This window comes from Leopardus geoffroyi, chromosome A2, assembly GCF_018350155.1.
Source record: "Leopardus geoffroyi isolate Oge1 chromosome A2, O.geoffroyi_Oge1_pat1.0, whole genome shotgun sequence".
NCBI classification, from domain to species: Eukaryota; Metazoa; Chordata; class Mammalia; order Carnivora; family Felidae; genus Leopardus; species Leopardus geoffroyi.
Genome location: NC_059331.1, coordinates 37,221,739 through 37,228,314, shown reverse-complemented (window position 1 = coordinate 37,228,314; position 6,576 = coordinate 37,221,739).

Here is a 6,576-nt window from a genome sequence, read left to right as displayed (position 1 = left end):
GCTTGCTCAAGATCACACAGCTGATAATGTAGGAGTGCTAGGAGATCTTTCTTTTTACCACTGTCCAAGACTGGCCAGTTTAAGAGATTCCCTCTTTCACCTGAGGTCCCTCACCTGGTGATGGACACCTGGATCTCTGTGAGGCCATGTGCTGCTTTCTCCTCTTGCCACACTGTGGAAAAGCACATGCATAGCAGGCCAACATTCAGGAGACAGAAAAGGTGAGAGAGAGAGGGAGGGAGGGAAACAAAGAAAGGAGAAGAGAGAAGACAGAATATTAGTTTTTATTTGTAATTTGTTAATGTTTATTTATTTTTGAGAGAGAGACATACAGTGAGTTCTAATGGGAGAGGGGCAGAGAAAGAGGGAGACGCAGAATCTGAAGCAGGCTCCAGCCTGTCATCCCAGAACCCAATGGGGAGCTCAAACTCACAAACTGTAAGATCATGACCTGAGCCAAAGTCGGGCACACAACTGACTGAGGCAACCAGGTGTCACAAGAGAGAATGTTATCTGGATGACAATGTCTGAGTTCTCTATCCTGGGCTTCTCAGTTTTGTAATATAATGAATTTTCTTCCCCATAATTCCTCTTTTTAAAACCAATTTGATTTGATCCAGTCCCTTTCAAACAAAAGGATCCTGACTTATTAAGGTAACAAAAATGGGTGTTGCTTCATTTTCTATTGTGAAAAAATACACGTAGCATACACTTTTCCATTAGTGACATTTAGTACACTCACAATGTTGTAGAACTATCACATTACCTAGTTCCAGAACATTTCTTAAAATGTTTATTTATTTTTGAAAGGGAGAGCACAAGCACGGGAAGGGCAGAGAGAGAAAGGGAGGCAGAGAATCCAAAGCAGGCTCCAGGTTCTGAGCTGTCAGCAAAAAGCCCAATGCAGGGCTTGAACCCATGAATCCCGAGATCATGACCCGAGCTGAAGTCAGATGCTCAACTGACTGAGCCACCAAAGCACCCCTCCAGAACATTTTTATATAAGGGGCTGAAAAGAAACTCTGTATCTATTAAACAATCCATTTCCATTCCTCCCTCCCTCCAGTTTCTGACAACCACTAATCTACTTTGTGTCTCTAGGGATTTGCCTATTCTGGTTATTTCTTGTAAGTGGAATCATAGAATATGTGGTCTTCTTTCACTTAGCATAGTGTTTTCACTTAGCTTGTACATTACATCATTCCTTTTTATGCCTGAATAATATTCCATTGTATGGATATACCACATTTTGTTTATCTATGCATCAATTCATACACAACTGGGTTGTGTACATTACATCATTCCTTTTTATGCCTGAATAATATTCCATTGTATGGATATACCACATTTTGTTTATCTATGCATCAATTCATACACAACTGGGTTGTTTCCATCTTTTGGCTATCAGGTATAGTGCTATGAACATTTGTGTACAAGTATTTGTCTGAACACCTGCTTTCAATTCTCTTGGGTATGTACCCAGAGGGGGAATGGCTGGGTTATATGGAAATTGTATGTTTAACTTATTGAAGAACTGTCAAACTATTTTCCACACTGGTTGAACCATTTACCTTCCCACAAGCAACGCAGAAACATTGTTACTATTTAAACGTAAAGGAAAATAATAAATAAGTATTTTCATATTTATTGGTCTCATGTAAAGACTTTGGGAGACCTCACAGTGCACACATATATGCACAATGCAGTGTTCAATGTTTAAGCATCTTCTTTCTACGAAGCTCTCACCCGGTTTTGCAGGTGGTACAAACGAGGAATGATATTCACTTTCAGCGCTCAAAAGGCTCATAAGAGAAGTTGTAATTAAATTTCCACCATTTGGGTCACAATTAGTATAGATAGCCCATTTCATATGATACAACCTAATACATAAGCAGTTACAAAAGGTAACTTGTGATTTCAAGCCTTTAGTGGAATGTTATTTTCATATAGTCTTACAGTCTAACACGTATACTTAATTAAGGACCCAGTCAATCAGCCAGCAAGTATCTCTGGGTAGAGGTGCCCCAGTTATGTGCTAAGTATGTTGCAAAGTGCTGAGAATACAGACCCTGATGAACTTAACCAGTCTAGCCCAGCCCCCAAGAATAGTCATTTAGTGACTAAAGGAAAAGAAATATGCTGAAATGTTAAGCATCTCTCTCTAGTTATTGGATTGTGGGTCATTTTTGTCATTCTCTTCTTTTGACTCTCATATGTTTTCTTAATTTTCCTAAAATGAAAACGTATTGCTCTACCAGTTAGAACAACACACACACACACACACACACACACACACACACACACGTGTGTGTGTGCATATATATATGTGTGTGCATATATATATGTATATATATATTCCCTTAGTCAACCTATAGAGAGCAAAAATCCAATTAATTTGTGGTATAGCTAAATAAGAAATTTGAAATATTACGAACATGATATCTCATAAGTAAGGGTGAGTGTTTTAAGATATTTTGGTTTCTTTTGGCCAGCCTAAATCGAATTGTTATGGTATTTTTTGTAACATTTAAAGGTCCTTGAAAGTGTCTCCTAGCTATGGCATTAATATGTCTTAGTTTCAAACATTTGTTTTTATTGTCCCCATATATTCATATTTTGGCCTCTTCTGATTCTTGTGAGATTATTGCTCTGAAGAATGTGGTGACTCTAATTAAAACTCTTAGAATAAGTTAAATAGTGTAGACCAAGGTTTTGTTAAAATAAACACCATTAATGAAAAATTTGCTTTGGGAAATGGGTGATTTATGTAGTTTCTCCGATTTCTATTCCTTGAGGGGGGAAAGCAGTTAAAAAGTTGAAGAAGTGCTTTTTGGGCATTTATTGTAGCATCAGTGCATTCGAACATACATGCTTTCTTCACAGAGCCAGCGCTATTTATTGAGGGATTCCTGTGTGCCAGGCAGCATACATTGGTTAATTCATGCAACCCTCATAAAAATGTAACAAACCAGGATTTAATTCGCCCACTTCATAGATGAAAAAATGATATCTTCAGCAATGTGTTAATTCCCCAAGGTTAAATGGCTGGTGCAATAAAGTGAAATTTAACGTTTGATCTTTTAGGTTCCAAAGCTGATGCTTTTTCCACTGTATTATACTTTTTTTCATAGAGTAATGAATAAGAAAAACATAGTTGAGGGGCACGTGGGTGTGTCAGTCAGTTTAGTGTGTGACTCTCGATTTCAGCTTACATCATGATCTCATAGTTCGTGAGATCAAGCCCCATGTCGGGCTCTGTGCTGACAGCATGGAGCCTGCTTGGGATTCTCTCTCTCCCCCTCTCTCTGCCCCTCTCCCCACCTCTCTCTAAAAATAAATAAATAAATACATAAATAAATAAATAAATATTCAAGAAAAGAACATTTTATCCTTAAATTTAAATATATATATATATATATATATATATATGTTTAAACTAGATAAGGATTTCTTAATGGGTGGTGTTGACATTTGGGGCCAGATAATTCATTTTTGTGAGGGCTTTCCTGTGCATTTAGGATAACTAGCAGTGTCTCTAGGCTCCACCTACTAGGTGCTAGTACCAGATATTGCTAAACCCGCCTGAAGGAGAGAAATCATCCCTGGTGAAGAACCATATACTAGGAGCACCTGGGGGCTCAGTCCGTTTAGTGTTCGACTCTTGGCTTGGGCTTAGGTCATGACCTCACTGTTCATGGGTCTGAACCCTGTGTAGGGCTTCACGCTGACAGCACAGAACCTGCTTGGGATTCTCTCTCTTCCTCTCCCTCTGCCCCTCCCCTGCTTGCATTCTCTCTTCCTCTCTCTCTCTCTCTCTTTCTCTCAAAATAAATAAATACGCTTAAAAAAAAAGAATAACCATGTATTAAATCCTGTTCTCATTATTCAGAGGAAACACAATCAGTTTTGAGTTTTCATAAAGACAGACTGAAAAGGAATTTCCTAAAACAAACTTGCTTGAAGGAGTCCGTAGTTATGTTGACATGAAACAGGTGGAAGCAGATATTGGAGATTTGACAATAATTGGTCTCATGCAGACCACTCAGCGAGGTAATTTAGGCTCCAGAGCAGCCTCCTGCGAATTTAGCTCTTCACTCACTGCCCTGCCTCTGGGATATCAGCACTAATGGATAAGGGCTATGACATATTTATACAAGGATTGAAGACTTTTCATTATAACATAAAGGATAGCCTGCTCCTTCAGAAACATTAAATCAAATGAGATAAAAACCCAGAAAGGCAGTCAGGCAGTTAACAACTCTTCAGAAACGCCAACTCCGTGATGGTCATTGTTCTAAACCCTGGGGATACCACAGGGAGAAAACACACAACAGCTTCCTTTACAAAGTTTGAAGTCCAGTAGGGAAGACAGACATAGCAAAAAATTACACACGTGATTCATTAAGCGATTACACATATGCATGGAGCTGCGAAGGATAAATCCTTACTATGCTTCCTGATGCCGGGTCAAAAAGCACATGATCACTGTTTATGCTATGAACAATCTCTTATCTCTGAGCTCCAAATCCATCTGGCTCTAGTATGTCTTCTGGTTCTGCACAAACCACATTTCCCATATGCCTTTGCCTGGTGGCTTCCTGTGAGATTCTGTTACCAGAAAGCAGAGAGGGAACTTAGGAGCCAGGAGGAAGTAAGGAGAAAGTAGGAGGTCCTGGAGAAAGGACTTCCTTCTCCCCTGTTTGCTCAATGTCTCTGGCAAAGTTGCCCCAGCAGTGCCCTTCAGCCCAGAGCAGCAGCTGGTTGCAGCCTCCAGTTCCTTCTGGCATTGCCAGGACCAGCCTCATGCCCTCTGGAACGCCAACGGTAGCCCGTCCTGCCCCTCCTCAGAGACTTGCAGCGCTCCTTCTCCACTTTTGTTCCCGAAACCCTCCAACACCTATGCGCTAATAACATATACTAAGTCTCCTCCATTAGAACACTTCATGTACTGTCTGTTTTCCTGACTAAACCCTGCCTGCCTCATGATTTTGAGTCAAGCTTCATCCACCAAGCAGAAGCACAGGTATTCTTCCTGTCAACGGAGGCGAGGAGAAGATGGTGACTTGGAGTCTTCCCTGTTTAGGAGGGTGACTTCAAAAGACAGAATCGCTGGAAAGCAGCAACACATGCCTGAGGACAGAGAAATGAACAAGACAAAGTCCCTGCCCCCATGGAGCTCAGGATCTCGTGGGAAGAGCGAGGCAGCAAATGGGTAAGTCACAAACAAGTCACACAGTTTGGCAGGACACATTAGTTTTCCTAGGGCTACGGCAAAGTACCACAAGCTGGGTGGCTTACAACAGCAGAAATGTATTCTCTCATAATTTTTGGAGGCCAGAAGTCCAAAATCAAGGAATCCAAAATCTACTCATGGGCATGGCCATGCTCCTTATGAAGTCTTTGTGGGAGGACCCTTCCTTGCCTATTCCAGCTTCTGCTGGTGCCAGGCATTCTTCGGCATATGGTCGTGGGTTCCAATCTCTGCCCCCATCTTCACCTTGCCTTATCCCCTCTGTGTATGTTTGCAAGAACAGTTGTCATTGGACTTAGAACCCCACCTGGATAATCTAGGATGATTGCATCTCAAATCCTTACCTTAATTATATTTGCAAAACTGCTTTCTCCATAATAAGTCGCATTCACAGATTCCAGGGATTAGAATGTGGACATCTTTTAGGGGGCCACCAGTCCATCAACTATACAAGGTAAGGAAGTCGGGAGGTGGGCAGTTTTAGGTAACACACTCAGGACAAGACCCCAGTGAGCAGAAGGAGCAGCCATGGACAGGTGAGAGAAGAGCTTTCCAGAAAGATGGAAGAACAGGTCTGAAGTGCCAGGTCTACCCCTCCCCTCCTTTCCCGCTGCTCCCTAAACATTTATTTCTGGGTGTCATGATCTTTCAATATTCTCTCTGCTTTGGACTCTTTCCCGACGTTCTCACATGGTTGGTCTTTGCTCATCGTCTTTAAATTTTTCCTCCTGCAGGTGATGACCTCTGACCACTCTCTCTAAAATACCCCTGTCCCCATGTCGCAGAAACCTACCATGCTCTGCTTTCCATCCCCTGGCCCACATCTGCCTTCAGCCTCAGCTGCAGAGGACCTGTCTATGAACTCAGATTCTTCTTGTTCTTGCAACATCCTGCCCCAAGCTCCCCATCTCTCCTTCTTCTGTCTGCGTCCGGGCGACCTCTGACTGTGTGGGAGTCCCCTCAGCCAGTGTCTAAGCCCAGACCCAAAGTGTGAGGAGTCCACACCCCTGGAGTCTGGAGCCAACTGATGAATGTTCCATATCTCTCAAGTGGACATTCTGGCAGGTATTTTATACACCTCTGTCCCTTCCCACAGGAGTGTAAGCAATAAGAGAGAAACCTTTGCTGACTTCACATACCCAATTATCATCCATTGACTTACTCCTGTGTGCATTGGTTATTTCAGTGACTCTTCACCACTCAGGGGTTCAAATCTCCATTTTATGAGAAACCACCTCAATTCAGTTTAACCTTTGCTGTTCTTGAATATATGAAAAGTGCTATCTACTACAGTTCATTCTAGAAAAATAAGAATTTCAAGGTAA